The sequence below is a fragment of the Hyperolius riggenbachi genome, chromosome 3 (assembly GCF_040937935.1).
Source record: "Hyperolius riggenbachi isolate aHypRig1 chromosome 3, aHypRig1.pri, whole genome shotgun sequence".
Classification (NCBI taxonomy): domain Eukaryota; kingdom Metazoa; phylum Chordata; class Amphibia; order Anura; family Hyperoliidae; genus Hyperolius; species Hyperolius riggenbachi.
This window is the reverse complement of record NC_090648.1, coordinates 382,890,551-382,914,030: the sequence shown is the minus strand read 5'-3', so window position 1 is coordinate 382,914,030 and position 23,480 is coordinate 382,890,551. Positions and strand designations below refer to the sequence as shown.

The following is a 23,480-nucleotide window of genomic DNA, read 5'->3' as shown; positions in this document are numbered from 1 at the left end:
TCATTTTCCAAAGACTGTGGTCTGATGTGTGTATGAGCCTTTAGGAAAATGAAAGATCACAGACCAATTTTACCCCCTTCCATGTAGTATGAGAGCCATACCTACACAGTCTATTTTATGGAGCTGCACTCCCCATCAGATAGAAATCTTACCCCCCTCCATGTAGTATGAGAGCCATACTCTACACAGTCTATTATATGGAGCTGATCTCCCCATCAGACAGAAATCTTACCCCCTTCCATGTAGTATGAGAGCCACACCTACACAGTCTATTCTATGGAGCTGCACTCCCCATCAGACAGAAATCTTACCCCCTTCCATGTAGTATGAGAGCCACACCTACACAGTCTATTCTATGGAGCTGAACTCCCCATCAGACAGAAATCTTACCCCCTTCCATGTAGTATGAGAGCCATACCTACACAGTCTATTCTATGGAGCTGCACTCCCCATCAGACAGAAATCTTACCCCCTTCCATGTAGTATGAGAGCCATGCCTACACAGTCTATTCTATGGAGCTGAACTCCCCATCAGACAGAAATCTTACCCCCTTCCATGTAGTATGAGAGCCATACCTACACAGTCTATTCTATGGAGCTGCACTCCCCATCAGACAGAAATCTTTGCAAGATGCTGCACACAAAGATGCTGTACACATTCAAAAGATCAGTATCTGCAAAAGATCTGTTCCTGCAAAATGCATTCATAGTCTATGATATCTGCAGATCATCATACACACCTTGTTTAACAGACATTCATCTGCGGATCCGATCCACCAGGATGGATTTTCAGATCTGCAGATGATTGTCTGATCTGCAGATGAATGCCTGTTAAACAAGGTGTGTATGATGATCTGCAGATCTCATAGACTATGAATGCAATTTGCAGGAACGGATCTTTGGCAGGAACAGATCTTTTGCAGCTACAGATCTTTTGTGTCTGTACAGCATCTGTGTGTGCAGAATCTTGCAAAGATTTCTGTCTGATGGGGAGTTCAGCTCCATAGAATAGACTGTGTAGGTATGGCTCTCATACTACATGAAGGGTGGTAAGATTGGTCTGTGATCTTTCTTTTTCCAAAGACTATAGTCTGATGTGTGTATGAGCCTTAACGATCACTTGTTTGCAGGATACCTATGAATGTTTTCTCTCTGAAAAATGGTGAATGATTGTTTTTCCTGTCTGAGCAGTGAGTCCCTAATGCCTGGTACGCACCAGATAGATTGGTTGAATCGATTTTCCGATCACTTATACAAAGTCGATTAGAAAAATGATCAGAAATCAGATTAGACCTGTCAGAAATAATCAATTTGAACCCATCTATCTGATGGCAAATTGCATGGTGTGTACCAGGCATGAAGTAGCAGAGCGGCATTCATCTCCCTCTCTGCTCTTCTGTAATCACAGATCTGTTGCATTTATTTTATAGTATTTATTGTACTGATTCTTTCACAGGTGTTTTTTTTACTGTTTGCTAACACGGTACAAATATATATTTTTTTTAATTTTTAGTGTATGTTATTACTTTTGGTATACAAAACAGAATGTAACAATACAAAAGTATACAACAGTACATTTGCAATTATAATTATTGAGAAGTTGTCTATCTCATACTAGACTACTGCTGCCTTTAAAATGAGCCAGCAAGGGGTTAAGATTTAGCTTAGAAGGGGCTGCCATAAATCTCTCTAAGGAAAAAAAACCCTTATCTTTCTGTTTAAGATTTACAATCCAGGGGGAGAGAGGAGAAGGAATGGCTCAAGTCATTAACAGAGTCAGACCAGCAATACATTGTTTAGCCCAGCTTGAGTTGTAAAGTGGAAATAATTCTGTTAAAATGTTTACTTTTACTGGATCAGAAATTGTCTACATTGTGATCCATGTTTCTCTCACCCCTGGCAATAAACTGAAGCTTGTATGTTCAGTAGATAGCACTGTCTCATCGCACACCACTAAGTAAGGAAAATACACGGAGCTCTTGAATTCTGACTGTGTGTGCAGCAAAGCCGGGGCGCTTCGGAGCAGGAGAAATGATTTATTTTGACATGCAGCCTCTTATCTCTCTCAGGTCCTGCCGCCCTTTTATCCTTCTGATTTTTTTCCGCCCTAGGCCGTGACCTTTGGGGCCTTTGCAGAAATCCGGCCCTGATTTCAACTGCACAGCTTCTATTCTACTTTTAGAAATCATCACTTTGTCCTGATTTGACCCAAGTGAGAGATGTAAGTTTTGCCACCTAGAATAGTAGTGGAGTATTTTAAAATGAATCCAGTCCACATTTGCTTAACTGGTGGAGTAGCTATTCTTTTATTAAATGGCGATGTAAATATCGAATGGTGTCTGTTTTTGTTCTGAAGATGTGTCTATAGTAGTGGTGTTGTTATATAGTTATTTGGGTTGAAAAAGGACTTACGTCCATCTAGTTCAACCAGAGAACAAAGTACAACACCATCCCGCTCCCTCACATATCCCTGTTGATCCAGAGGAAGGCAAAAAACCCTTACAAGGCATGGTCCAATTAGCCCCAAAAGGGAAAACATTCCTTCCCGACTCCAGATGGCAATCAGATAAAATCCCTGGATCAACATCATTGGGCATTACCTAGTAATTATAGCCATGGATGTCTTTCAATGCAAGGAAAGCATCTAAGCCCCCTTTAAATGCAGGTATACAATTTGCCATAACTACTTCCTGCGGCAATGCATTCCACATTTTAATCACTCATACTGTATGTATGGGGTTGAACGGGGGGGGGGGGGAGTCACTGAAATCATGGCTACATTTTGTGGTTAGTTGTGAGTGCGCGCAATGACATCAAAGACATACCACTGCTATGCTAATGACACCCAACTGTATCTTTCCTTCAAGCCTGGTGGGACAGACCCAACTCCAGCTATAAACACCTGCTTAGCAGCAATGGATGAGTGACAACTGGCTGAGACTAAATGCAGATAAAACTGATGTCCTTCTGACCGGAGGGCAGCGCATGACAACAAAACAACTTCACCTGCAGAATAGGAGGCACAGATCTCCACAGCTCAGAGTATGCGGTGCCTTGAAGTTCTAATTGATGGGGATTTAAACTTCAGAACTCATATCTCTGCTATGGTGAAATCATCCTATTTCCACATGAAGAACATCGCGAAAATTAAGCACCTCATTCCCCCAGAAGATCTACCAACCTTAGTCCATGCCTTCATTACATCCCGACTGGACTATTGTAATGCTCCTTACATTGGCCTTTCAAAAAAGGACTTGTACCGCCTACAGCTGATACAGAATACTGCTGCCAGACTGTTGACCAACCAACCCCGTCATTGCAACATAACACCAGTTCTGCACTGCATCCAGTGAAAAATAGCGCAGGTTAAATAATGGCGCACGCTTCCACACGATATTTGTTTAAAACTATATTTATCGTTTTAAAGGTTAAAATGGTGAAGACCTTGTGAACGTTATTTATCGTTTGAAATCCTGCTTTTTTTGTCCTGCCTGAACGTTATTTATCGTTTTAAGCCCTGCTTTGCTGCCGTTTGAAAATATATCTGCCTGCCGACATATTTAATAGCAAAACCCCCTTAAAAGCTAGAAACTCCGAATTTGCAGGTTATGTTAAGAGGAACAGTGGGAACAAGAGGAAAAACATTTTTTCAAACTATTTTATACTTTTTGAGAAAATCGATTTTAAAATTTCAAAGGAAAAAATGTACATTTAAATGCGTAAATGACAGTTCTTAGTGAAACAATTCCCGCAGACTTTAGCAGTTAATAGCAAAGGCCCCTTACATCCTAGCAACACTAAATTTGCGGCCAAGCCTTCCCCTCCCCTGGAGCCCTTGTCCAATCCATGGACAAGGAGCTCTTCCCCACCTCCGGTGCCCCAGAAGAAGGTGGGGGCGATGACTCCCGGGGGGGATTCGTGGTGGCATCTGGGAGTCCCCTTTAAGAAGAGGACCCCAGATGCCTGCCCCCTCCCAAGAGAAATGAGTATAGGAGCACAAAGTACCCCTTACCCATTTTCACAAAGGGTTAAATGAAATAAAAACACAACCACTAAAAAAGGCATTTATTAGTCTTAATTAACCAGAAATACTTACCTGTACCTTTAAGAAAATGTTACCACGCCAATATACTCAGAAATGGTCCCACGATGACAGTATCCTCTATCTTGCAATCTTCAGAAATACTTACCTGTACCTTTAAGAAAATGTTCCCACACCAATATCCTCGGAAATGGTCCCATGCCAATATCCTCTAACTTGCGACCTTGAATGAAGATTTCCGACGACTTGCGCAACCGGCGTCACAAACAGCCGGCCCTGGCGCAGCTCTAGCTATACTTAGTATAGCTAGAGCCAAAAGCATCTTTCAATTTTGGCTCCAAGGCTCCCCATTTGTCTATTAACAGAAATTAAAAAAAAAATTGACATGGGGTCCCCCCTGCCCGAGCCTCTGTAACCCCTTGTCTCCCATGCAGGCTGGGATAGCCAGAATGCGGAGCCCTGGCCGACTGGGGCTTGACACCCTGAGCTATACCAGCCCGCATGGTCCATGGTATGGAGGGCTACGGGGGGAGGGGCGGCAAAGCTTTCCCATCCCCCCGGAGCCCTTGTCCAATCCATGGACAAGGGGCTCTTCCCCACCTCCGGTGCCCCAAGAGGAGGTGGGGGCGATTACTCCCTTGGGGGAGTTAATGGCGGCAACTGGGAGTCCTCTTTAAGATGCCCCCCCCCCTCCCAGGTGATATGAGTATAGGGGTACAAAGTACCCCTTAACCATTTCCACAATGTGTTAAATGAAATAAAAACACATCTACTAAAAAAAATCCTTTGTTAATCTTAATTAACCAGAGATACTTACCTTTACCTTTAAGAAAATGTTCCCATGCCAATATCCTCGGCAATGGTCCCACGCCAATATTCTCTATCTTACGACCTTAATTGAAGATCTCTGCACCCGCCACCACACACCGCCAGTCCCCGCGCAGCTCTAGCTATACTTAGTATAGCAGAGCTGCGTCTATCTTCGTCTTCCTCCGTGGCTTTCCACTTTTCTTCCCGCAAACTGCACCTATCTCCCCCACCTACACTGGTACCCTGGAGCACCTATAGCACCTATCAGGGTGCTCCAGGGTGCCAGTGATGCTTTTGGCTCTAGCTATACTAAGTATAGCTAGAGCTGCGTGGGGACCGGCAGTGTGTGGTGGCGGTTGCGCGGGTCATCGGAGATCTTCAATCAAGGTTGCAAGTTAGAGGATATTGGCGTGGGAACATTTTCTTAAAGGTACAGGTAAGTATTTCTGAAGATCGCGAGATAGAGGATACTGTTGTTCGTGGGACCATTTCCGAGGATATTGGCATGGGAACATTTTCTTAAAGGTACAGGTAAGTATTTCTGGTTAATTAAGACTAATAAATGACTTTTTTTGTGGTTGTGTTTTTATTTCATGTAACCCTTTGTGGAAATGGGTAAGGGGTACTGTGTACCCCTATACTCATTTCTCCTGGGAGGGGGTGCGGGCATCTGGGGTCCCCTTCTTAAAGGGGACTCCCAGATGCCACCATAAACCCCCCTAGGGAGACGTCGCCCCCACCCCCACCTGGAGCACCGGAGGTGGGGAAGAGCCCCTTGTCCATGGATTGGACACGGGCTCTGGGGGGGAGGGAAGGCTTGGCCACGCCTCCCCCTGGAGCCCCCTCATACCATGGACCATGCGGGCTGGTATAGCTCAAAGTGCGAAGCCCTAGTCGGCCAGGGCTCCGCATTCTGGCTATCCCAGCCTGCATGGGGGACAAGGGGTTACAGTGGCTCTGTAGGGGGGGACCCCACATAATTTTTTTTATTCCCACACTCTGAACAAAACAAAAAAATAGTTTTTTTTTTAAAATATTGTTTCCCACTACCTTTTTAACATAGCCTGCAAATTTGGTGTTGCTAGAATGTAAGGGGCCTTTGCTATTAACTGCTAAAGTTGGCAGGAATTGTTTCCCTAAGAACTGTCATTTACGCATTTAAATGTAACTTTTTTCCATTGAAAATTTAAAATCGATTTTCTGAAAAAGTAAAAAATGTTTCCTCTTGTTCCCACTGTTCCTCTTAACACAGGGGTCTCAAACTCGCGGCCCGCGGGCCATTTGCGGCCCTCGATACAATATTTTGTGGCGCTCGCCGGCAAAAGCTTCCTTATAGTCCGCTTCAGTGCTCCCAAGTTATCCCGGACGCTAAACGAGGGCTGCAGAGCCCCCAAATAGCCTGGGGGGCAATCCGTCGGCATTTCCTGGAAGGGGCAGAGCTTTCAGCTTCAGCTCTGCCCCTCCTGACGTCAATCGCTGCACGAATCGCCGCCTCTTCCCGCCCCTCTCTGTGAAGGAAGAGTGAGAGGGGCGGGCAGAGGCGGCAATGCGCCGTGATTGTAAAATTCCTTATGCGGCCCAGCCTCATCCTGACTTTGCCTCCTGCGGCCCCCAGGTAAATTGAGTTTGAGACCCCTGTCTTAACATAACCTGCAAATTTGGTTTTTACTCAGATAAAGTAATGGAGGTTTTAATTGTTTTTGTTTTTGTTTTTGTTTTTGCTCAGCTACGCAACTCAGGATTATTGTAATTAAATTCCTAATCTGGTCTTCTCACCTCTAGCACATATTATTTCAAAGCACAGGAACTGCAGTGAATCTGAATGAAATATGGAGGTGAGTAAGGCTGGCAAATAATGAGCAAGAGGGTCCCCTCTCCCCCAGCTTATCTCACTGTGGTGGTGCTGACACGGCATAACGGGTCATTCAGATGAAAAGGATCTGCGTGTTTTAATTAAATTCACCTTGTCAGAGCTAGGGATTCATTACTGCCATGTACTGTACTCATTATCTCATTACAAGAGGCTAAAACAAAGAAAATAATCCCCCCCTAAAATGGGGGCAGAGAGATATGCAGTGAATGGAAAGAGGCAGGTGACTGTAATGAATATTTACTTATTATGTGGAGTGAAGATCTAAAAATAGGCTTTTTTTCATGTCAAGTTACTATTACGTAAAACTGCTGGTGAGCTCCAAGAAGAGATGTGACATCTTTCAACTTTTATCAGGACCCCTCTATTGTTTGTATGCTGGGGGAGAGTCATGGCTGCAGCCTCTGGCAGCTCTTGTGCCAAAAATGTGTGAATACTAATTGTTACAGTTGTAGTCACCTCTGACCAGTGGCGTATCTAGGAAAAACAGGGCTCATAGCAAGCACAGAAGAACTGAAACTGTATCCCAGGGAGGGGGTTATAAGGCCTGGGGTATGGGGTGTGACAAGGCTTTGAAGCACGGCATATGCATTTCCCCAAAACATTTAGACAGTAGCATACTCTGAATATAATAATCAGGCAGGTATTTCTCCCGAATTACATAATTAGGCAGCATGTTCCAGTGATAGACCAGACCCGAGTACCAGACAACCCCTGATGACAGACTCCAGTTACAGAAAACATTCTATGACAGCCCACAGTAAGAGTCAATACCCTATGAAAGTCCCCCGGTAACACACAGCCTCTCTTACAGAAAGGCACAAGGTAATAGACAGTGCTCCATGACAGACCACAGTAGAAGATTAAACCCTTTGCTCTATAATATTCCTGCTGTGACTGGTGCGGATCAGTGAATAATGGCGCACAGCACCTATGCATAAAAATGGTGCCGCATTAAAAAGATACGCTTATCGCTATTTATCGTTAGTACTGCATAATAATGGCGCACAGGGAAAAAAGAAGAAAAACGGCACACAGTAACGCAGTGGCGTACCTAGGGCATTTGACACCCGGTGCTGGGTATTAAAAGACACCCCCCCAAGTGCGCCGCGGCGAAAAATGGGCATGGCCATGACCGGATGAGGGCAGAGCTAACTAATTTAAAGTGAACTCAGGATGAGAGTGATATGGAGGCTGCCATATTTATTTCCTTTTAAACAATAGGCAGCCCTGCTGATCTATTTAGCTGCAGTAGAACTGAATTACACCAGAAACATGCATGCAGCTAATCTTGTCAGTTCTGACAATATTGGCAGAAACCCCTGACCTGCTGCATGCTTGTTCAGAGTCTATGGTTGAAAGAATTAGAGACAGAGGACCAGCAGGGCAGCCTGGCAACTGGTATTGCTTAAAAGGAAATAAATATGGCAGCCTCAATATTATTCTCACCTCGGGACAGTGGGCCCAAGTTTTGGTGAGCCTTTCCCCAGAAAATTCACATAATTGTGCAGGTTTTCTCAAGAAAACACGTAATGTGAGCAGATTTGCCCAGAAATTACGTTCAACCATGTCGGCAGATTTGACCAAAAAACACGTTCAATCATGTAACAGATTTGGCCAACAAACACGTTCAGTCATGTGACAGATTTGACCAAAAAATACGTGCAATCATGTCGGCAGATTTGCCCAGAAAATACGTGCAATCATGTCGGCAGATTTGCCCAGAAAATACATGCAATCATATCGGCAGATTTGACCAGAAAATACATGCAATCATGTCGGCAGATTTGACCAGAAAATACATGCAATCATGTAGAAGATTTGACCAGAAAATACATGCAATCATGTGGAAGATTTGACCAGAAAATACATGCAATCATGTGGCAGACCTGGCCAGAAAACACTTAAATCATGTAGCAGACCTGGCCAGAAAATACATGCAATCATGTCGGCAGATTTACCCAGAAAATACATGCAATCATGTAGCAGACCTGGCCAGAAAATACATGCAATCATGTCGGCAGATTTGATCTGAAAATACATGCAATCATGTGGAAGATTTGACCAGAAAATACATGCAATCATGTGGAAGATTTGACCAGAAAATACATGCAATCATGTGGAAGATTTGACCAGAAAATACGTGCAATCATGTTGCAGACCTGACCAGAAAATACAATCATGTGGAAGATTTTACCAGAAAATACATGCAATCATGTGGCCGACCTGGCCAGAAAACACTTCAATAATGTAGCAGACCTGGCCAGAACAGTCGATACACCTGCTAATATAAATTAAAAAAAACATTTACTCACCTGAAGCAGCAGCAGACCTCCTGTCCCGCCCTCCTTCCGGCGCGCAGCTCCCACGATCCTCTGCAGCCGGCCAGCAACTGAAACTCCCACGCTGAGAGCAGGGCTACGGGAAAATGGTTATTTAACTGTAAAACGGTGAATGGATATAATGTAACACTGTCAAGGTTAGGGTTAGGCACCACCAGGGGAGATTTAGGGTTAGGCACCACCAGGGGTGCTTAGGGTTAGGCACCTCCAGGGGGGTGGTTAGGGTTAGGCACCACCAGGGGGGTGGTTAGGGTTAGGCACCACTAGGGGGTGTTTAGGGTTAGGCACCTCCAGGGGGGTGGTTAGGGTTAGGCACCTCCAGGGGGGTGTTTAGGGTTAGGCACCTCCAGGGGGGTGTTTAGGGTTAGGCACCTCCAGGGGGGTGGTTAGAGTTAGGCACCTCCAGGGGGGTGGTTAGGGTTAGGCACCACCAGGGGGGTCTTAGGGTTAGGCACCACCAGGGGGGTGGTTAGTGTTAGGCACCACCAGGGGGGTGGTTAGGTTTAGGCACCACCAGGGGGGTGGTTAGGGTTAGGCACCACCAGGGGGGGGTTTAGGGATAGGTACAGAGAGGGTTCTGTGTGTTAACGCTAAATAACGATAAGGCTTTAACGCTAAATAATGATAAGGCTTTAACGTTAAATAGCTATAAGCGACAAACGGATTAGCGGCAACACCGTGCGCCATTATTCGCAGGCGCCATTTTCAGATGGATCCGACTGGTGAGCATAAGGTAACAGTATTTATGTGTACTAACACTCTTCAGCCCTGCCAATGTTGGTCACTGCCAAGTGAAATCTAATGCATAGTACACACAATGTAATTTCCTGTCTGAGTGAAGGGAATCGTTTATTTCCGACATGTCCGATCTGCTCCCGTTTGATAAATGCATAGATTTTCAAAGTTATCATGGGAAAATCAATACTGTTATCGATTGGGAGCAGTTTGGACATGTAGATATGATACAACCCGTCAGATTGGAAGGGAAATTGAATAGTGTGTACACGGCATAACACCTACCCTCTTTCCCTGAGAATAAGACCTACCCTGAAAATAAGCCCTAGCTGGAATTTTGAGCATGCTTGAAATACAAGCCCTACCCCGAAAATAAGCCCTAGCGGAAGTCAAAGAGGAGGAAGAGGCAGCCAGTAAGTGGGGACACAGTGGTGCAGTGCCAATCGGACACTGATCCTGTCATCCGAGCACACAGCAAGGTTATCAGCTGAGTGCAGGGAAGACAGGGCAGGTGCCTGATCAGCACAGTAGCATACTTTCAAATCCAGGAACATCACAGTACAAAGGAACAGGAAATGTTCTGCTGAGAGACACTTCCTAATAGAAATATAAGACATTCCCTGAAAATAAGCCCTAGCACATCTTTTAGAGCAAAAATGAATATAAGACAGTGTCTTATTTTCGGGGAAAGACGGTATGTCTTCAGTGAAAGGACAACAGGGGAGGTCGAGAGGAGAAAGCTGAAAGACATCACACCACTGGACTGAAGACAGCTGGAGCACGTAAGTGCTGTCACTCTACAACAGCTTGTGACAACTCCATTCCCTTCCCATTTTGGGAACTGACAAGATCACAGGTGCCACTGCAGCAGCCAATCTAGACAAGGTTGGAATGTTTCAGCCAGGGATGAGTCAGAAAATATGGGACAACACTGAGTTATAGCAACACATGAAAAATGCAAAACTGTCCCAGCGTTTACGGGCACAGTCCACAGCAGAAGTGTCAACTTACCTATGTCACAATGTCTATCGCTGATGTACTGCATGCCGCTCTCCACCTTCTTGACACTTCTGTCTTCATAAGTTCAGCTTAGTTTCAGGAAAATGGAGAGCAGCGTGCACAATATCTGCAAGAGGCAGCGACATAGGTAAGTTAACCTCTTCTGTGACAGAACATGCTGAGACAGTTTAGTATGTTGAGCAACTGTTCACTCTCATCCCTAAATATGATGTGTTTAGCAAAGTGAGGAATGATCACTGGGCTTTGAATTAGTCTGCAGACACCCTATACAAGTAACATCTACCTTATTTTCCAATAGAAATCTTCCTTCCTCCTTATTCAGTCTAAAATGTTGGTAATGCTGGGCATACACGAGTCGACCCGGCGGCTCAATTAGCCACCGGATCGGCTCCCGCCGCGTCCCCACCACCGTCCGGATTGATTCTCGCTCGTCCCCGATATTCTCCGCCTGCGGGGATCGAGCGGGGAATCTATCCGGCGGGTCTTCTGACCTGTCAGATATTATCAATCGAGCCATCAGCGGCTCGATTGATAAGGGACAAACGCTCCGTGTATGCCCAGCATAATGTCCTTGGTATTTTTTTTTTTAATCTATGAAAGCATTTTTTTTACCAGAGGCTGTAGATGTAAAGTATATCTATACATTCAAATATTCTAGATAAGTGTGAATTAATTCCTGAAACTACAGGCCTAGTTGGGGGGTTATTTTTACATTTACCAGGGGTTTAAAGTGAACCTCCGGACTAAAAATCTACTCAGCAGAACGGAAAAGATTTGGTGTTTCTTTTACAGTTTCACAGCATCAGAACTTTGTTTTTCTTACCAAAGCATCATTTTAGCTGTATTTTTTTCCCTGATGCTGTGCAAAGCATGATGGGATTTCCTATGTTGTTATTCACGTTGCCTAGCAACTGGGAGGGGTGATCAGCACACAGGACAGTTGGAGCTGTGTCTCATGCTCCCTGTCACCTCCTTTCAACCAAAAAGATGGCTGCCCTCATGAAATCAAACATTTGCCTGTTCTTTTAAAACAGGGTGGTTAAGAGATGATATTACCTATCTATTTTAATTAACACAACTAATGTAACTTAATGACAGTATGTTTGTTTAGACTGAAGTTCCTTTTTTAAGAGACTCTGTAACATGAAAAAGATCCCCTGGGGGGTACTCACCTCGGGTGGGGGAAGCCTCCGGATCCTAATGAGGCTTCCCACGCCGTCCTCTGTCCCACGGGAGTCTCGCTGCAGCCCTCTGAACAGCCGGCGACAGGCCCGACTGTAATTTCAATATTTACCTTTGCTGGCTCCAGCGGGGGCGCTGTGGCTGCTTTCCTCTCCGAACTACATGGAAATACCCGATCTCAGTCGGGTCCGCTCTACTGCGCAGGCGCCGGAAACTTGCGCCTGCGCAGTAGAGCAGACCTGACGGCGATCGGGTATTTCCGTGTAGTTCGGAGCCGACAGCCGTCAGAGCGCCTGCACAGGAGCCAGGAAGGTAAATATTACGTCACAGCTGCACGGAGGGCTGCAGCGAGACCCCCGTGGGACAGAGGACGGCGTGGGAAGCCTCATTAGGATCCGGAGGCTTCCCCCACCCGAGGTGAGTACCCCCCAGGGGATTTTTTGAGGTTACAGATCCTCTTTAAGTAAGAATGTAAAAGACTGGTATTTTAAAGTATCATTTAAGTACTCCTATTCATTCAAATATCCTAATTCTTACCCTTCAATAATTCTTTCCTCCAATTTATCCTTCAATGTTCTCATCGGATTACCAGGCAAACAGACATATGTTTCTTTATCTCCCAACTGTCACTTTACATCTGCATCATGATTCTTAACATCCATGATTATGATAACTCTCCCCTTATCTGTTGGCTTATCCTCCGTACCTTTTTTTTCAGGCCACTTTGTCTTTCCTACTTTATTTGTTCTTGTTTACATTACTATATATAGTTTCAGCATCTTCATGGATAAATCTATTGATATCATTACTGAAATCAAAAGTGTTAGGGCCCGTTTATGCCCTGCATTTGCGTTGGATGGGAAAACACTGCCTATTCAGTCAATAGGCTTGCTGTCCAAATCACATGCAGGTGCAATTCAGCTTACTGCAGCACAGATCCGAATCCCTATAATCGTGCATGGTACGGCTCAGTGGTGTAACTACAATTCATGGGTACCCTAAACCTAGCAAAACTTTGATGGGGCCCCCCAATGTTCACACCCCTTCCCTTGCCTCCCGTTGGTGCCCTTCACGACCTTGGGTCCCATCTCACAAGGATTATAAAGCAAGTGTGACCATCATAATTTTCACACCCATAACAAGTGTAGCCACAAAAGCACCTGGTCTGAAGTATAGTCCCCTGTATAAGAGGAAGGGAAGGTTAGTAGTTGTGCCCCCCGCCCCCAGCTCTGGGCCCCTCTGTGATTGCAGATGCTGTTCCCCTCTAGTTATGCCCCTGGCATGGCTATAGCGATTCGGCTGCAGCTTCACAAAAGCACAGAGACGGATTTACCATAAGGCACTGTAGGCACGTGCCTACAAGAGCCTGATGATGGAAAGGCAACTCACTCCCCTCCCCAAGTGCCTCCCTGCTGCCTTATCTATGCAGTCCCAAGCAGAGTGTAAATGAGAGGTTACTTACCCAGGTCTCGGCATTCCACTGACTAGTCCCTTAAAGAGGAACTCCAGCCTAAACAAACATACTGTCATTAAGTTACATTAGTTATGTTAATTAAAATAGATAGGTAATATAATCTCTTACCCACCCTGTTTTAAAAGAACAGGCAAATGTTTGATTTCATGAGGGCAGCCATCTTTTTGGTTGAAAGGAGGTGACAGGGAGCATGAGACACAGTTCCAACTGTCCTGTGTCCTGAGCACCTCTCCCAGTTGCTAGGCAACGTGAATAACAACATAGGAAATCCCAGCATGCTCTGCACAGCATCAGGGAAAAAAAGCCCAGGCTTTTTTTCTTTGATGGGTGGAGCTTAGCTAAAAATGCAGCTAAAAATTATGCTTTGGTAAGAAAAACAAGTTCTGATGCTGTGAAACTGTTAAAGAAACACCAAGCCTTTTCAGTTCTGCTGAGTAGATTTTTAGTCCGGAGGTTCACTTTAAGTAGGGGGTATCTCTAGCTGCCTAATACTTTGGGGCACCCGTAGCTACAGGCAAGTGAACTAAGGGAGAAGTGAAAGCTGGTCCAGCCAGTACACTTGTATTTTCATGGAGGGTAAAGTCTAGGGTGCCAGGACATGTGTGCCTATAGGATCCTGTGATGTAAATCTGGGCCTGCAAAAGCATGAGTGCTGCATCCAAGTTGGAAATTGACGTGGCACTGCAGTGGAAAAAGGCCTTTGCATGAGGAGATTGGCAGAAGACTGACACACATTTAGAAGATGTGAACAGGAATTCAGATTTTATTAGATAAAATGTTCATTTTGAAAAAAAAAATATTGGATCAAACAAAAATCTATTAAACATTAAGGCACCATTGATTTATCTTCATACATCACTGTATATGCTTTCCTCGATGGAGCACAGACAGGAATGCAGGGAGGTGTCACCAGCTGCTGGGTTTAGAAATGCATCAGGAAGTACAAAGTTACTGATGGCAGCAAAATCTGATTGAATATCTTGTTAAAGAGACTCCGTAACAAAAATTGCATCCTGTTTTTTATCATCCTACAAGTTCCAAAAGCTATTCTAATGTGTTCTGGCTTACTGCAGCACTTTGTACTATCACAGTCTCTGTAATAAATCAACTTATCTCTCTCTTGTCAGACTTGTCAGCCTGTGTCTGGAAGGCTGCCAAGTTCTTCAGTGTTGTGGTTCTGCTATGAACCCCCCCTTCCAGGCCCCTCTATGCACACTGCCTGTGTTTTATTTAGATTAGAGCAGCTTCTCTCTTCTCTTTTACAAGCTGGATAAATCGTCCTCTGAGCTGGCTGGGCTTTCACATACTGAAGAATTACAGACAAGGGCAAAGCTGTTTGCAGGAAGAAAAGAGCAGCCTGAAACTTCAGTGCATGAGAGATGCAGGGGGAAAGAAACACACAAATGATCTCTTGAGATTCAAAAGGAAGGCTGTATACAGCCTGCTTGTGTATGGATGTATTTTCTATGTGTGGACATACTGTACATCAACCTACTTCCTGTTTTGGTGGCCATTTTGTTTGTTTATAAACAAACTTTTTAAAACTGTTTTTAACCACTTTTAATGCGGCGGGGAGCGGCGAAATTGTGACAGAGGGTAATAGGAGATGTCCCCTAACGCACTGGTATGTTTACTTTTGTGTGATTTTAACAATACAGATTCTCTTTAAGTATATGAGTGTGGATCCAGAGTTTAAAACGGCATGTAATATGATGAGATGAACTTGTATGTACTTTCTCATCCTACTTATAAGTAGGCAGTGTTCATTTTTCTCACCGTAAGGTTGCCCACTAATGATAGTCTTAATTGTACAATCTTACCAAATGTATGTAGAAGAAAGGTTCTAGACTTTTTACTGCCTTAGGCAAACTTGTGAGGATGCGCCCACTCCCACCCGATTTGGAATGATCGCACAGCACCCAACAATTTACTCCTTCATTAATGTTCTCACATGACATACTGCAGCTCAACACAACAACACACTGTGGCAAACAAACTGCTCACCCTAAGCCACTCCATTCCTCCACAGGAAAGTACACACAGTACAAAAATGCTGCCCCTGAAATCTCTGCGCCTGATGCAAATGTTTCACCTTGCTTCATGAGAGAATTAACCCTGAGAAAGTTAAAGGGATACTGTAGGGGGGTCAGGGGAAAATGAGTTGAACTTACCCGGGGCTTCTAACGGTCCCCCGCAGACATCCTGTGTTGGCGCAGCCACTCACCGATGCTCCGGCCCCACTTCCGGTTCACTTCTGGAATTTCAGACTTTAAAGTCTGAAAACCACTGCGCTTGCGTTGCCGTGTCCTCGATCCCACTGATGTCATCAAGAGCGCACAGCGCAGGCCCACTATGGTCTGTGTCTGCGCAGTACACTCCTGGTGACATCAGCGGGAGCGAGGACACGGGCGTGCAGGCGCAGTGGTTTTCTGACTTTAAAGTCAGAAATTCCAGAAGTGAACTGGAGGCGGGGCCGGAGCATCGGTGAGTGGCTGTGCCAACACAGGATGTCTGCGGGGGACCATTAGAAGCCCCCGGGTAAGTTCAACTCATTTTCCCCCGACCCCCCTACAGTATCCCTTTAAGCTGAGTAAATATACTTTGAATGGATACTTTAGGTAGTCCCTCATATTACATACATGTACATACAAGATTGTATCATTAGTGGGCACCTTTAAGGTTAAAAATTCCATTTCTGTTCTTGTCTCAGACCCATCCTTGGCATCATAGAGGGGAGCAGCTGTAAGTAGACACTGGAGACTCAAGGAGGAGGAAGAAGAAGACTGTGCTGTGCTGTGGAGACGTACAGTATAACTATACCTCTGCTGCCAGCTCTGTAATACTGCCCCAGTCCACCTGCCACCCAAGTACTTTGCCTTTATGGTGTTCCCACAAATTCTTTTAAGATGAGAGTTGAGTAACATAAAAAAAACTACCCTGATACACAAGAGAAAATAAAAACTGTAAATGTAGAATTTATCCTTTTCATAAAATTAGAATATGGTATTCCAGGAAAGTCCTAATTAGGATCAGGACTGCCGATACAGTGGTTTATCTCATTCATTTATTTTCATTTTGCTTTAAATAAAACTGGAGGTGGAATCTGCATAAACATGCTTTTGGAATGAAGAAGCGAATCATAGAGCAGCATGAAAAAACTTTGGGAGCTTTATGTAATAATAAAGAGAAACTCAGACACCTACTCTTGTCATTTGCAGAAGTACCTGAATTTAGTACACTCTATAGATAGGAGATTAAAAATTGAGAGAGCTCATGTTATTGTCATAATTGGACAAATATACATAGAGAACCAAAAGAGGAAAGAATAAGACTAAGAATGGAAAGAAAATTTTGAGATTTTGTTAGAGGTTAGAAGTAGGGATGATCAATGAGATGCAAATTGTTCCCGAAAGTATGCAAATTTGTATGCAAATGTATGCAGTTTGAAAATGGACCAATCAATTTAAACCCAGATTTACATTGATTGGCCCATTTTCAAGCTGCATACATTTGCATAAAAATTTGCATAAACTCAGAACAATTTGCATATCTGTGATCATCCCTAGTAAGCAGGCCCAGATTTACCTCACAGGAGTCTATAAGTACAGATGTCCTAGCACCCTAGATTTCGCCCTCCATGAACCTACAAACCCCCACCAAACCGCACCGCAAGTGTGCTGGCTGTCCCAGCTGTCACTTCTCCCTTACTTCCCTTGCCCGTCATAGGTAGCTACAGGTGCCAATTAGTATTAGGTAACCATTGGTATCCTTAGTATTAAGTAGCTAGAGGTGTCCCTGACTGAAGGGAGATCTCATCAGTGGAATTCCAAGAGCTGGGTGAGTAACCTCTCATTTACGCACTGCTCAGGACTCTTTCCATCATTGGTTGCCTGTAGGCACATGCCTACAGTGCCTCATGGTAAATCAGGCTCTGGAGGTAAGGTTGTACACTCACTAAATTTGTCACCTCAAACATTTTATAGTCTTTGGAGCAACAGTTTTAGGAATGAGCAGTGTTCGCAAGTTCTGTTTTATGGAGAGGGGAGGAAGGATGAGGGGCAATGAGTCAGGCAGTCAGTCTCATTCCACAGCTATCCACAGATAAATGATAGGCGACAATTCCCTGTCAGATTACTTGTCGATCGGACAAGAAATTGAATTGTGTGTACCTACCCAGCATAAATGGGAGATGCAATGAACAGTATAGAGCAGACTACAGAAATAATTCCTATTAGAGGCTGTTCACATCCATGGGGAAAAGTATGCTGTTTTACGCATGCACAATTCTTCATTTGCAATTTTTGTATTGTTTTTTGATCAAACATTTGTGCATGTTTGTGTGATTTTCATATGCATTGTATGTGGAAGTTTGCATTGAGATTTTCCCATGCATATCAATGAAGCTACTTTACATGAAAATACATCTCATTGACTGAAAAATCACATGTGAATTTTCATGCAAACTCAAATTTTTATGCAAATTTTTACATTCTCATTGACTTACATTAAAACCTAAATTGGACATCATACACTGCTGAACCTGTGCATCTTATACTTTATCCATAGACCGTAAACAAGCATGCAGATCAGAGGTTTCTGACAAAAATCTGAAAAGATTATCCATATGCTTATGTCAAAAAAGACCAGGGCTGCCAGACAACTGGGATTGTTTAAAAGAAAAAAAAATATGGCAGCCTCAAGTCAATATCCCTCTCACTTCAGGTTCCCTTTAAACATGGAAATACAGTGCAGTGCAACTGAGCTATATTACATCTGCAGCAAACAGGTTTTTGCAATTTCACAAATCGCATGCAAATTATAATAATTGTGACCCCTGTCTTACTCAATGGGGAAATGAGAACTATGAACAGTGTCTCCTTTTTAATGTCCAGTGTATATAAGCTTTATTCTAAGTTTTTGTCAGTATACAGGAATCAGTCTGATGAAGGCTTCATAGCTGAAAGCTTACTGCTTTTCTTCTAAGTTAATCAATAAATTGTATCATCCTGATTCAAAACATCTTGCTTTCAATGGGGCAATGACAATAGAAACTAGTATTACCTTTGGAATAGATATGATCCGTTCAGAAATATGAGGTATGAGGAAGATTATGGTAATAAGAATATTATATTTATCAGAAAATTACAGTAACTGAAAAAAGGAGTTAAAAATGAAGGAGAAAAAAAAGGCAGAAAGAAAGGTGAAGGAAAAATATGTGAACTGAGAAACTTCTCTGCAAATTATTCATTTTAGTAAAAAAGATTTTAAGACAAGAAAGTAATGGAAAAGACATTAACATGGGAGTCTTCAGTAGCAGTGAATACATTTCAGACTTTATTGATGTCCAACTGTTTATGCAAAAGTTGACACTAAAAGTATTTCTTAGATAAAAATGAAAAGATTGTTAGAAATCACGAGGGTATTACAAATCTGAAGAACAGAGCCACGTTTAACCCTTCATATCTGATTTGCAGTTTTATGAGCACTTTAAAGTTGAGTCCTAGAAGAAATCGTAAGTACATATAGTAAAGTGAATAGCGATCATAATATAGCAAATGTAACCTTAAAAAACCTTATGGAGGATAAAAAGTGTTTATTAAACCAGCAGATCAGGGGGAGCTATGGTAATCTTGGCTGTTGAGAATTATGGTACAGAAGTAAAGAGACAGTTGAGAGATAAAGAAACATATGTCTGTTTGCCCAGTAATCCGATGAGAACATTGAAGGATCAGTTGGAAGAAATAAGTGATGAAAGGGAAGAAAGAGGATATTTGAATCAAAATAAATCTGAACACTTAAATTATAGATACTATAAAATACTGTTTTTTTTTACTGCGTTTCCAAAGTACATAAAGACAGAAATAACCCGCTAGGTAGGCCTATAGTGCTGAGGATGAAATCCCCCTCATTTAGAATATCTGAATATATAGATACATCTACATACTCTAGTAAAAAATGTCATCACCTATGAAAGATACCAATAACATCATAAACATTTTAGGTGAAATAAGGTGAAAGGAAGGGAACAGTTTGGTCACATGTGATGACCAATCATATACCATTATATACCTATTAGCAGCAGAAATCTTTTAACACAGTGGTTATATTAGGGCTCTTTCATACTAGACAATCGCATTTCTCAACAGAAAATCATGTGCAACAGAAAAACATGTGCGAGAGAAAATCATGTGCGTTGTATGATAAAGTGTTCTCAGACACGTTACATCGCAACATGTGTTGTAACTGACAGCACCACACTTTTCAATTCACTTTTCCTCCTAGCTTTTCTTCCAAGAGATCCTTTTTCATATTCTGTTTAAAATAACTTTTCAGCACTCTGCGATTGAAAAAGTACCAAAAAGGTAAAAAAAAGTTTTGTTAAAATTATTTTCTTGTTTGCTAGTTGCTTCAGGCTCCTTTTACGGTTGGTGCACCGCACCATTACACACACATTAGTGTATGTGGCAAACTGTGTTGACAGGGATATTGGAGGCAACATCTGTACATGTGAACTGCTCCACAAACACTCCAAAAATACAAAATGTTCATGTTGCCCCTGACTATCATTCCTTCTGGTTCTGCTTGCAATGCGCGGTAACGCATCGCAGTAAGTGTTTCATTTTGCATTGACTTTAATGGCCATTGCAATGTGGTGTGTTAGTTGGAAGCAACGCAATACAGCAAGTGTGAAGGGGGCCTTAAAGGCATTTTATTGATAAGGTGTAAAAATATCACCTATGAGAAAATTTAGGTGAAAAAGTGAATTGAATAAGGGCCATGCTGTGAAAAAGCCCTTACAGAGCAGAAATGTACAGAACATGTGCTAAATAATTTGTATGATGAAACATTTAACAGATATAATAAAACTGGGGGTCATAGTTGGTTGTAAAAGTACACCATGAAGCACAAGCGTTGTGAGGGCTCTTTTACATAAACAGCTGAATTGCACAAGCATTTCAGCCTCTGATCTGCAGGCAACACGCGCTTTAAGGCCTCTTGCACACTGCAAGTGATTCCGATTCAGATTCCGCTTTTTCAGTTTTTACATCCGATTCAGATTCCGATTTGCAGTGTGCAGGGAGCAAACTGCAAATCGGAATCGGAATCGGATGTAAAAACTGATTAAAAAGCAGAATCTGAATCGGAATCACTTGCAGTGTGCAAGAGGCCTAAGAAAGGAATTTAATGCAGCCAAATTACAAGTGGGGCGAGCCCGCACCTGAAGGGGGCCCTGCAGTCATGCCCACTATGCTCGTACTGAGACCCATTTTTCCTGGTCGGCTCATGCTCAGGTGCTGACCCAGCAGCGCATGCGACTTTGATTGCATGCCCACGGACGAGAGCGCCCTGCGCATTGACATCATGATTTACGTCATGCGCATAGCACTCCCGGCCATGGGCACGCAAAATACCGCTGACCACTGCGAATCTGCGACAATCAACCTCTCACAGGACTCAGTAGCATCATATTTTGGAGTTTGCTAAACAGGTACAATACCACCAACAGAATCAGAGTCAACTAGCAAAGTCAGGCCAACAGACACAACACATATCACCCTGTCCCCTGGTGTTGGTGCAGAAAAGGCATGGGGAGCTCCTCAGCTCCCCATTCAGCCTAGCACCCATCTTCAGCCAGTCTGGTACACACCCCTAGTTCCCCAGCCAACCTGTATCTATCCCAAGCTCCCCAGCCAGCTTCTACCTATCCTTAGCTCCCTAGCCAGCCTGGTACCCATCCGTAGCACCCCACTTTGCCTAGTACCCATTCCTAGCTCCCCAGCCAGTTTAGTACCCATCTCCAGTTTATTGGTTAGCTTAGTGGCCTTTAACAAACTTAATTGTTTTGAAACAATAATAAGGTGTACTGCATTAGAAGTGGAAAAGCCTGTGAGCATTGTGGTATGGTAGATGGCTTACACATGGCTCTAGGCCCAGCATATGACACTCGCCCAAGGCCTCACGTACTCTAAGGACGCCTCTGTTTTTGGAAATCGTAAATACAGGACATGCAGAATTTTGTGAGCGTTTAGGCTTCAATACCTATTTTATTAGTTACTTTAACAGCTGGAAAACGCAGCTCAAATCACCAACAAAATGCTTACACAAAGCGCTAACGTTTGTGATAGCACTTTAATTTGTAGCGTGCCCTTGGCCTTGCTGCCAGGACCGACTTAGGTCCAATTCACACTTTATACTTTGCATTATAAAGCAACAAATGGCATAGCACTGCTCACATTGTAAAATGCACCATGAATTCCAGTGTACTGATGGGTTCAATTTTCTGTATGTTTAACCAGGTTTTACATGACAGATAACCAGACATTACCTAATAGACTATTATGCTTCTTTTGCAGGTTGATTGGCAGAGATTACTAGATATTACCAGGCCCATTTTTTTTGTAGATCACATTAAATGGCAAGGTTATCCTAGACATACTACTAGACATTAGCAGGCCCCTTTACCAGACAGTACCAAAACACATAAGACAGTCTGCCAGGCCCCATTATTAGGCTTGGGACCAACTAGCAGCCCTTTTCTAACAGCTGGTTCACACTGCAAGAACTTTTTCTAAGTGCTTGAGATTTGAAAAGCTCTTGCTAATGTAATGCTATGGATGATTTTTAAATAATCATGTCCTTCAAGTAAGGGACAGTGGGCGTAGCAATAGGGGATGTAACAGCAGTATTAGCTCTTTATTGGTCCTGTGCTGATAATTATCACTTCTATAGAAGCTTTGAATAGTGTTAATCATTAACAAACTGTTCCCCATCCCCTGATTGCACCTCTAATATTGACGCTGTCCTTGGCAGGTGTTGGTGCTCCATAGCAATTGTTATTTATGGAGTGCTTGGGGGGGCCCAATGTAAAACCTGCACTAGGACCAAAAACTCCTTAGCTACGCCACTGGTGGGGGATCACCAGGGCAGTTTCTAGGCTAAAATGTACCCAGGGCGAGGGTGTAAAAATTGTGCCCCCCCCCCCTGAGGAGCCAGGTATAGGTGCCCCCAGTTTAGCCAGGTATAAGTGCTTGCAGTTTAGGTTAGCCAGGTCTAGTTGCACTCAGTATAGGTAGCCAGCTATAGGTTCCCCAGTATAGGTAGCCAGGCATAGGTACCCCAGTATAGGTAGCCAGGCATAGGTGCCCCAGTATAGTTGCCCTCAGTATAGGTTAGCCAGGTAGGTGCCTCCAGTATAGGTAGCCTGTATAGTTGCCCCCAGTATAGGTTAGATAGGCAGGTGCCCCCAGTAGAGGTTAGATAGGTAGGTGCCCCCAGTACAGGTTAGATAGGTAGCTGCCCCCCAGTATAGGTTAGATTAGGTAAGTGCCCCCCAGTATAGGTTAGATTAGGTAGCTGCCCCCCATTATAGTTTGGATTGGTAGCTGAGCCCTGGATAGGTTAGATTAGGTAGCTGCCCCCGCAGTATAGGTTAGATTACTTAGCTGCCCCCCAGTATAGGTTGGATCAGTGGTTCCCAACCTTTTCCGGCCCGGGGAACACTTTCTGACCAAATTTTCCTCCGGGGAACGGCGGGGAGGGGGGGGGGTTGGGGCGGGGGGGTTTGCGCGACCTAGTGGACAGTGCAGGCTATGGGGGGGGTGGCTGGGGTGCGGCTGCATAGCTACCATAGTTGCCCCAGTGTAGGAGGGAGTTTAGTTGCCTCAGTATAGCTAGTATAGTGCCCCAGTATAGCCAGTATAGTGCCCCCAGTATAGCCAGAATAGTGCCCCAGTATAGCTAGTATAGTACCCCAGTATAGCCAGAATAGTGCCCCAGTATAGCTAGTATAGTGCCACAGTATAGCTAGTATAGTGCCCCAGTATAGTGCCCCCAGTATAGCCAGTATAGTGCCCCAGTATAGCCAGAATAGTGCCCCAGTATAGCCAGAATAGTGCCCCAGTATAGCCAGAATAGTGCCCCAGTATAGCCAGCATAGTGCCACCAAGTTTAGCCAGTATAGTGCCCCCAGTATAGTGCCCCAGTATAGCCAGTATGGTGCCCCAG

The 23,480-nt window shown here is 43.9% G+C and overlaps 1 long non-coding RNA gene across 1 annotated transcript; it reads left to right on the top strand.

The window, feature by feature from the left end:
* The first annotated feature begins 2,125 nt into the window (after positions 1-2,125).
* Positions 2,126-16,402, top strand: LOC137561601 (uncharacterized). Its single transcript, XR_011030066.1, has 3 exons — positions 2,126-2,221; positions 6,635-6,687; positions 16,186-16,402. It is a non-coding gene; the product is annotated as an uncharacterized lncRNA (long non-coding RNA).
* The last annotated feature ends 7,078 nt before the right edge of the window (positions 16,403-23,480 follow it).